This window comes from Arachis ipaensis, chromosome B1 (genome assembly GCF_059453495.1).
Source record: "Arachis ipaensis isolate K30076 ecotype BB chromosome B1, ASM5945349v1, whole genome shotgun sequence".
Classification (NCBI taxonomy): domain Eukaryota; kingdom Viridiplantae; phylum Streptophyta; class Magnoliopsida; order Fabales; family Fabaceae; genus Arachis; species Arachis ipaensis.
Genome location: NC_142436.1, coordinates 83,681,480 through 83,690,807, shown reverse-complemented (window position 1 = coordinate 83,690,807; position 9,328 = coordinate 83,681,480). Strand labels below are relative to the sequence as shown.

General features: G+C 39.2%; 1 non-coding gene and 1 pseudogene across 1 annotated transcript; both read right to left on the bottom strand.

Annotated features, from left to right (window-relative positions):
• Positions 1–1,289: 1,289 nt before the first annotated feature.
• LOC148577273 (small nucleolar RNA R71) lies at positions 1,290–1,390 on the bottom strand (annotated as a pseudogene).
• Positions 1,391–5,938: 4,548 nt separating this feature from the next.
• Positions 5,939–6,045, bottom strand: LOC148577272 (small nucleolar RNA R71). The gene has a single exon (XR_015903264.1). It is a non-coding gene; the product is annotated as a small nucleolar RNA R71 (small nucleolar RNA).
• Between the last annotated feature and the right edge of the window lie 3,283 nt (positions 6,046–9,328).

Sequence of the window (9,328 nt, the reverse complement as noted above, 5' to 3'; positions counted from 1 at the left end):
CTAAAAAGGTCTCAGGAATTAGGGTTTAGTCACATATAGTTTTCCATGAATGGAATCTTGAATGATTAAAATAGTTGGTAAGAAAAGTCAATCTGAAAGATAGATATCTCTGAAGCCTTAACTGTTTCTCCATATATATTTCACAACTTATTTACTGTTTACTTTCTGATTCTCTGATTTACTATTAATGCAATTGAGACCCAAACACTACTTTCTATTTGTCTAACTAAGCAAATCACTTGACCATTATTGCTTGATCCATCAATCTTCGTGGGATCGACCCTCATTCACCTGAGGTACTACTTGGTACGACCCAGTGCACTTGCCGGTTAGTTTATGGGTTATAAATTCTGCACCAAGTTTTTGGCACCGTTGTCGGGGATTGACTGTGATTGACAACTATTAGTTGTTTGATTGTTTAGATTAGGCGCTTTCGGTTTAAATTTATTTGATTTTTGCACCTTAATTTTCGAATTTTTCTAGCTTTATTTTCCTTAATTTCTGAAACTAAGTTTGGTGTTACCTAATTAATTTTATTTTAATTTTTCTGTTTAATTCTCCTTAAAAATTTTGAAATTTTTATCTTGCTTTTTGATCATTATTTTCAAAAATTTTGGCACTAAATAGTAAGTGTTTTTATTTTATTATTTTATGCTGGTTACCTCGCTGGGAATTTTTTACACTCTGACGTAGAGAGTCCTATCTTTTTTTGTCTTCCGTCTGTTTATGAGCAGGAATAAGGTCAAGGAACCTCTTATAGACTTTGATCCTAAACCTGAAGGGACTTTGAGGCGGCGTTTGCAATACGCTAGACTGTACAAAGCTAGTGAAACTTTTGAAAGGGAAGCTGCAAAGTCCACTATGGACCACAATCATGATGTGAATGCCAATATGGCAAATCTGAATAAGAATGAGCAGTCTAGAAGAGTGCTTGGCTCTTACACTGCTCCCAATATAGATTTTTATGAAAAAAGTATTGTGGTGCCCCTATAGTTGCAAACAATTTTGAATTGAAGCATCAACTTGTCACTCTTGTGCGACAAAATTGCTAGTATCATTGACTTTCTCATGAAGACCCAAATCGATTTATCTCTGATTTCCTGCAGATTTGTGATATTGTGAAGACCAATGGAGTGAATCCTGAGGTGTACAAACTCATGCTCTTCCTATTTGCTGTGAGGGATAAAGCAAAGCACTGGTTAGATTCTCAATCCAAGGAGAGTCTGGATACTTGGGACAAGGTGGTCACTGGATTTCTGACTAGATTTTTCCAACCACAGAAGCAGACTAAGCTGAGGGTAGAGGTTTAGACTTTCAGACAGAAAGATGGTGAGACCCTTTATGAAGCTTGGGAGAGATTCAAGCTGCTGACAAGGTGATGCCATGGCATCTTAGGCTAGTTTCACTATCCTTTTTCTTTGTTTTTAATAGGTTTTATGCACTTTCTTGAGCTATAAGTAAGCAATTGGGTTAAAAATTCATGTAGGCCTAGATTTATTCAAACATGATTAATTTGATGCAATTTCATGAGAATTATGTTATAATTACTTTTATGCTAAGATGATAAGAATTCTCAAAACTTTAGCAACGCTTTGATGCATTTAGTGGTTGATGATAGGTAAAAAAAAGCATGGAGGAAGGTTTAAGAAGGAGCTTGGAAAAGATGAAGAGGAAGCAACGTTGGAAGAGAAACAGAGCAACTCTCTGTAAAGTGTGCGGATGCTCACGTTAGAGGTAGCATTGGACATCCAACGTGCAAGCGTGAGTCACGCGCAAGCGTGGAATGGCAAAATGGACCACCCACGCATACGCATGGGTCATGCGTATGCATCATTACATGAACGTTGGAGTCCAACATTGCCTCAAACGCTAGCCTCCAACGTCCGCAATAAAGAGCCCAGACTTTGAATTTGAAAAACTTGAATCGACGCGTACGCGTCAATGATGCGTACGCGTGGATGAGAAAAAGGGCGATTCATGCGTAAGCGTGGAGTACGCGCACGCATGAAAACGCCAACGTTGGAGGGAACGTTGGAGGTCCAACGCTGAAGCCAACGTCCCCTGCATGGTTTTGAATCTATAAAATGAAATCTTCGTATCCACGCGCACGCGTGAAGCACGCGTACGCGTGGATGAGAATTTTTGCCCCTTGTGCGCAAATGCCCAAAGCACACGTACGCGTGGATAGCAAAAAATTGGCACTTCAACATTGAGTCAAACGCCAATGACAACAAAGGATATGGTTTTTCTGGTTTTCCTCTGAGTGGCGTTTGAGTCAACGTTGGCCATCAAACGTTGACTCCAACGTAAAGCATCAGACTCTGTAATTCAAACCAATCTCTTCTCAACAGCAAGGGAACCCAATTGGAGCCAATTCAACCCAATTCCACCAAGGCCAAAAGCCCAATTCAGAGATTGAAGATCAATGGAAGAGAGTGTATAAATAGCTTAGAATTTGAGTTAGAAAGGACTTTTTTAACACTTTTTCCATTTTTATTTTACTTTTACTGTACTGCACATTTTACCTTCTGTTCATTTTCCTTTGCAATGTATCTTTCAATTCGATTCTCCATTTTAAGAGCTATGAACAACTAAACCCCTTTTGTTGGGTTAGGGAGCTCTATTGTAATTCAATGGATCAATAGTAGTTTACATCTTCTTCTTCTCTCTTTTTTCTTGATTTTGTTAAAAAGCTTTTGGTCTTAATTCAATTGGATAGTTGTCTTGAGAGAGACACTATCCATAACTGGAATTCTTCGGAGCCTCGAGAGAGGAATGAAGAGTTCACGCTAGAATTGCTTTCTCACATTGGATTAGATTGGGGGTTGGATGGATATAGTGACATGTAATCCTACAAATACTTTGATCTATAAATTTGTGTGGTATAGTCAGTGACCGAACTTCAACTCTTTCCATGAATAATTAAATCAAGACATTAGGCAATTGTTTATGCTTAGAGAGATTGGTGAGCCAAGACATTGGGATCCAATCATCTAAGATTGCCAAGCAATGTCAATGAATGCATTGATTGAGGAAGAGATGAAAATAATTTGATCCGGAGAATTCAATATATCCTAAAACCCAATGAATCCCCATCTCTGATCTACCCATTCTTTTATATTCTGCTCCTTAAATTTCATGCTAATTCCCCATTCCCTTTTACTTTCCAGCAATTTAAGATTCGGTCATTTAATTTCCTGCAATTTAATTTTTGCCATTTACTTTCTTGCAATTTAAGTTTCCCGCCAATTTTACTTTCTGCAATTCTCCAATTAACATTGCTCAATCTACCAATCCCTGTGGGATTCGACCTCATTCTACAGTGAGTTTTTACTTGACGACAATCCGGTGCACTTGCCGGAAGGAAATTTGTTGAGAGGCAAGTTCCCGCGCATCAAGTTTATGGTGCCGTTGCCGGGGATTGGTTTTGTATTGACAATTACTTAATTGAAGGATAACTAGATTGAGCACTTTTCTTTTCGTTTAATTTATTGAATTTTAATTTCAGCTGTTCATTTTCATTTGCTGCAATTTTTGGTTATTTGCTTTCAATTTCTTTTACTTCTTTACTTTCCAGCAAGCTAACTTACTAACTATTTGATAAATTGCTCTAACCAAGCTAACTATACTCTGTTTAGTGAACTCTGCACTTGTTGTTTCTTGTACTCGTTCATTGTATGACAGGTAGGAGAAAGGAAATTTCAACCTCATTTGATAGTGAACCGAAAAGAACCTTCCTGAGATTAAGGAGGGAAGCAAGAGGAAAGAGAGTTGTTGGTGCAGAAGAAGAGGAGGAATACTTTGATATAACCATGGAGGATGATATGGAAAATGGTGCGCGAAATCGTGATCTTCAATAATGGCGCCAATGGCTTGGTGCTCTCAAACGTGAATCACACTTTGTCACAATTCCACACAACTAACCAGCAAGTGCACTGGGTCGTCCAAGTAATAAACCTTACGTGAGTAAGGGTCGATCCCACGGAGATTGTCGACTTGAAGCAAGCTATGGTCACCATGTAAATCTCAGTCAGGCGGATTCAGATAGTTATGGAGATTTGATAATCAAAACATAATTGAAATATAAACTAGGATAGAGGTACTTATGTAATTCATTGGTGAGAATTTCAGATAAGCGTATAGAGATGCCTTTCGTTCCTCTGAACCTCTGCTTTTCTGCTGTCTTCATCCAATCATTCCTACTCCTTTCCATGGCAAGCTTTATGTAGGGCATCACCGTTGTCAATGGCTACATCCCATCCTCTCTGTGAAAAAGGTCCAATGCGCTGTCACTGCATGGCTAATCATCTGTCGGTTCTCGATCATACTGGAATAGGATTTACTATCCTTTTGCGTCTGTCACTACGCCCAGCACTCGCGAGTTTGAATCTCGTCACAGCCATCCCTTCCCAGATCCTACTCGGAATATCACAGACAAGGTTTAGACTTTCCAGATCTCAAGAATGGCCATCCATGGGTTCTAACTTATACCACGAAGATTCTAATATCTTGGACTCGGTCCTCTGTATTAGATATCTAAGAGATGCTCATTCTAGCTTGTTTGCATGTAGAACGGAAGGGTTTGTCAGGCACGCGTTCATAGGTGAGAATGATGATGATAGTCACATAATCATCGCATTCATCATGTTCTTGGGTGCGAATGGATATCTTAGAGAAGGAATAAGCTTGAATTGAATAGAAAAACAGTAGTACTTTGTATTAATTCATGAAGAACAGCAGAGCTCCACACCTTAATCTATGGAGTGTAGAAACTCTACCGTTGAAAATACATAAGTGATAAGGTCCAGGCATGGCCGAATGGCCAGCCCCCAAAACGTGATCAAAGGATCAAAAGATAATCCAAAGATGTAAATACAATAGTAAAAAGTCCTATTTATGCTGAACTAGTTACTAGGGTTTACAGAAATGAGTAAATGATGCAGAAATCCACTTCCGGGGCCCACTTGGTATGTGCTTGGGCTGAGCATTGAGCTTTACACGTGTAGAGGCTTCTCTTGGAGTTGAACGCCAGTTTGTAACCTGTTTCTGGCGTTTAACTCCACTTTGCAACCTCTTTCTGGCGCTTAACTCCAGAATGCAACATAGAACTGGTGTTGAACGCCAGTTTGCGTCGTCTAAACTCAGATAAAGTATGGACTATTATATATTTCTAGAAAGCCCTGGATGTCTATTTTCCAACGCAATTGAGAGAGCACCATTTGGAGTTCTGTAGCTCCAGAAAATCTACTTTGAGTGCAGGGAGGTCAGAATCTAGCAGCATCTGCAGTCCTTCTTCAACCTCTGAATCTGATTTTTGCTCAAGTCCCTCAATTTCAGCCAGAAATTACCTGAAATCATAGAAAAATACACAAACTCATAGTAAAGTCTAGAAATGTGAATTTTAATTAAAAACTAATAAAAATATACTAAAAACTAACTAAATTATACTGAAAACTATGTAAAAATAATGCCAAAAAGCGTATAAATTATCCGCTCATCAGAAAACCTTCATGAAGGAGAGGTGAACAATCATGCCAGAAGAGGTGGAGCTAACCCTGCTGGACAAGAGAGGAGAGTTCTGAGATCATACATCAATCCAAATCTAAGAAATTGTGGTAGCAGCATTCAAAGGGCAACTATCCATGCTAATAATTTCGAATTGAAACCTCAGCTCATAACTCTTGTCCAAAACAACTGTTCTTTTGGGGAAAGTGCACAAGAGGATCCTAATGAGCATCTCACTAAATTCCAAAGGATGTGTGACACGATTAAATCTAATGGTGGTCATTCTGACACCTATAGATTGCTACTGTTTTCATTTTCTTTGAGGGACAAAGCATCAAAATGGCTGGAGTCAGTTTCAAAGGAAAGCTTGACCACCTGGGAAGATGTAATGAATAGATTCTTGACAAGGTTCTACCCTCCACAAAGAGTAAACAGGCTAAGAACTGAAGTGCAAACATTCAGACAGCAAGATGGTGAAACTCTTTTTGAAGCCTGGGAGAGATTCAAAGACTTGACAAAGAAATGCCCCCTTGATATGTTTAATGAGTGGGTGCAAATCCATATCTTTTATAAAGGGTTGAATTGTGAATCAAGGAAGGCTGTAGACCACTCATCTAGAGGCTCCCTAAACAAGAAGAAGACCATTGAAGAAGCCATTGATGTTATAGAGACAGTGGCTGATAATGAGTATTTTTATGCCTCAGATAGGAGCAACAACAGAGGAGTCTTGGAATTAAACCATATGGATGCAATCCTGGCCCAGAATAAGATGATCACCAAGCAACTAGCTGAATTGACCAAGAAAATAGAGAAGACTTAGGCTGCAGTTATTCACACTCAACCATCACCCTAAGAAGAGTTGGAGACAGAAGAAGGAGTTAATTGGGAGGAAGCTAATTACCTTGGAAACTCATCTAGGCCAGCTAATGATCTTTACTCTAAAACCTATAACTTTGGTTGGAGGAACCACCCAAATTTTGGGTTTAGAAACTAACAAAATCAAGGCCAAGATCACAGACCCCATAACCCAAACCAGTATAACAACTCCACTCACCAAAACTCCAACCAAAAACCATACCAGACCACACAAAACACTCACTCACAGCCACCATACCAAAGCCACAACAACCACTCTCAACACCCTAATCCCAACCAACCATCACCACATGATGATGACAGAATGGCCAGGATGGAAGCTATGCTTGCAAACCTTAGCAAGGAGTGTGAAGACATGAAAAAATTCTGGGAAGAGGTGAGAGGTAGTATAAAAAGCCGAGGGGAGGTTCTTAAAAATCTCGAATCTCAGGTAGGACATCTTTCACAATAGGCTCCAAAGTCCACTAATAGTTTCCCAAGTGATACTGAGAAAAATCCAAGAGGGGAAATGAAGAAGGTAAGGTGGGAAGAATGTAAGTCAATCAATCTAAGTAGTGAAGAAGGTCTGAAGGAAGAATTCTCTAGACACTCAGAGCATGATGAAGGAGAGTCAAGGAAGAATGTAAGGGAGATAGAAGAAATGGCTAGCCCTGAACAGAGGAAGGAACAAAAAGAGAAAGAATCCCTCAAGCCTTTTGTGCCACAAGCACCTTTTCCACAGAGACTCAAGGAAAGTGAGAAAGACAGGTCATATTCAAGATTCCTAGACATGTTTGCATCACTCAGTGTCAATATCCCTTCATCAAAATTCTCCAACAGATGCCTACATACATCAAATGCATGAAAAAATTATTGACCAAGAAAGGAACCTTAAAAGGGGACAAACAGTGATAATGAATAAGGAATGTAGTGCCCTCATCAAGAAAGATATACTCATGAAGAAAAAAGATCGAGGGAGCTTTCATATTCCATGTGCCATAGGAGAGACAAAAGTTGACAGAGGAATCTGTGACTTAGGGGCTAGCATAAATGTGATAACTCTATCCCGTATGAAGAAGTTGCAAATCAATGAGCTAAGATCCACAGATGTAATCATCCAATTGGCAGATAAAAATCAGAAGCAAGCCAAAGGAGTAGTTGAAAATGTATTGGTGAAAGTAGGAAACTACTTCCTCCCCACTGATTTTGTTGTTCTGGACATAGAGGAAAGTTACCTCCATCCCATTATTCTGGGGAGACCATTTCTAGCTACTGGTCGAGCTCTCATTGATGTAGAACAAGGAGAGTTGATACTGAGAATACATGATGAGCAGCTCACTTTCCAGGCCTTCAAGCCCGTGCATGAATCTGAGCAAGAGAGCAAGGAATTAAAGGAAGAGTACATTGAGAACCCCCTGAAAGAGAACAGCAATGAACCACAGGGCCAGCATCTAGAGCTTTCCTTGATGGCTAAACAAGAAGCTCAAGAGATAAAGCAACCAATGGAGTTCAAGGAAGAGCCGAAGCCACAAGAGTTGAGAGGAGCAGCTAACAAGGAACTTCCTGACACAATACTCCTGGGAGCACCACTAAAAGAAGAGGAAAGAGTTGTCAAGAAATTACCAAGGGGGTGGAGAAATAAAAATATTCCTACAGAGGGTTTTTCCCTTGGAGACAAGGTGATATCAGCCCACCATCCACCAACCCCACCCCATCTTCCAACCATTCCATCTCAATTACCTCAAGTGTTCACCATTAGAAAGGTCCTCTCCCTATAGCATGTAGAAATCATTAAGGAATCAAGTGGAGGCCGCTTCACTGTAAGGGGAGAAGACCTAAGGCACTACAATCCACCATGAGAAAGACCAACCATCAAGCTAATGACGCTAAAGAAGCGCTCCATGGGAGGCAGTCCATGATTTAGTTTCGTTGTTTTTAATACTTTAGTATGAATAATAATTGTTGCTCTAACATGAACTCAAGCTCGCATAGACAATTTTGACAACTATCTATAATATGGTGAAGCATATGATCCAATTCTAAGTTTGGTGTGCCTACAGGCACACTAAGATACCATTTGAAAATAATGATCATATTGCCATGTTGACATATGTTTCCTGGAATATATAGCCAAACATTAAGTTTGGTGTTCTATATATTTCAAGAACAAGTCATGAGAGTCAAAGTTCCTTTGAGTTTTGAAAGTCATGAAAGTGCAACCATGTTAATAAATTTTAGTTCATGTTTAGAAATAGAAAAAAATAAAGTGTTCTCATAATGGTCCAACCAAAAGTGGCAATAATCCGGTGAAACTTCAATGATAATACTTGGAGGAAGTAACACTTTGAACCATATAACCAAACACTAAGTTTGGTGTCCTCCAAGAATATATATATATAAAAAAAGGGGGAGTCACTGATGGATGAGAAATTATAAAGAACACTATTCAAATTTTTTAGATAAAATTTAAGCATTACTAGCCATGTATTCACCGCCACAAATTTTAATCTTTTTCTTTGTTGTGACATGATGGATAGGTATGCAGAAGAATTGTTTGATGAAAGGGACAAGACAAGGAAGAGTAAAGCTAGCATGAAGACAAAAGTGAGTCACATGGCTTGGAAGGTTGCTTTGTAAGGATCAAGATCTGCACTTCCTTGGGAAGAAACCCTTAGAAGACTGATCTCACATGCTTAAGGAAGAGGCAACTTTTGTCCTCATTCATCTTTACATGCAAACCATTAATTCATGACTTGTCCCAGAGAATCCTAGCCATCCATTATTCATTAAAGCTTACTATAAATGGCCTCCCTTGAACCATGCTTATAAACTATAGTTTCACACTTCTTGAACTCCAAATATTCAACTCTTGTGTACTCTAAAACTAAAACCCAATAGCCGTGTTATTTGTGCAACAAAGCACCCTTGTTCACTTGCTTCCATAACACTACCTTAACTTCAAACACTT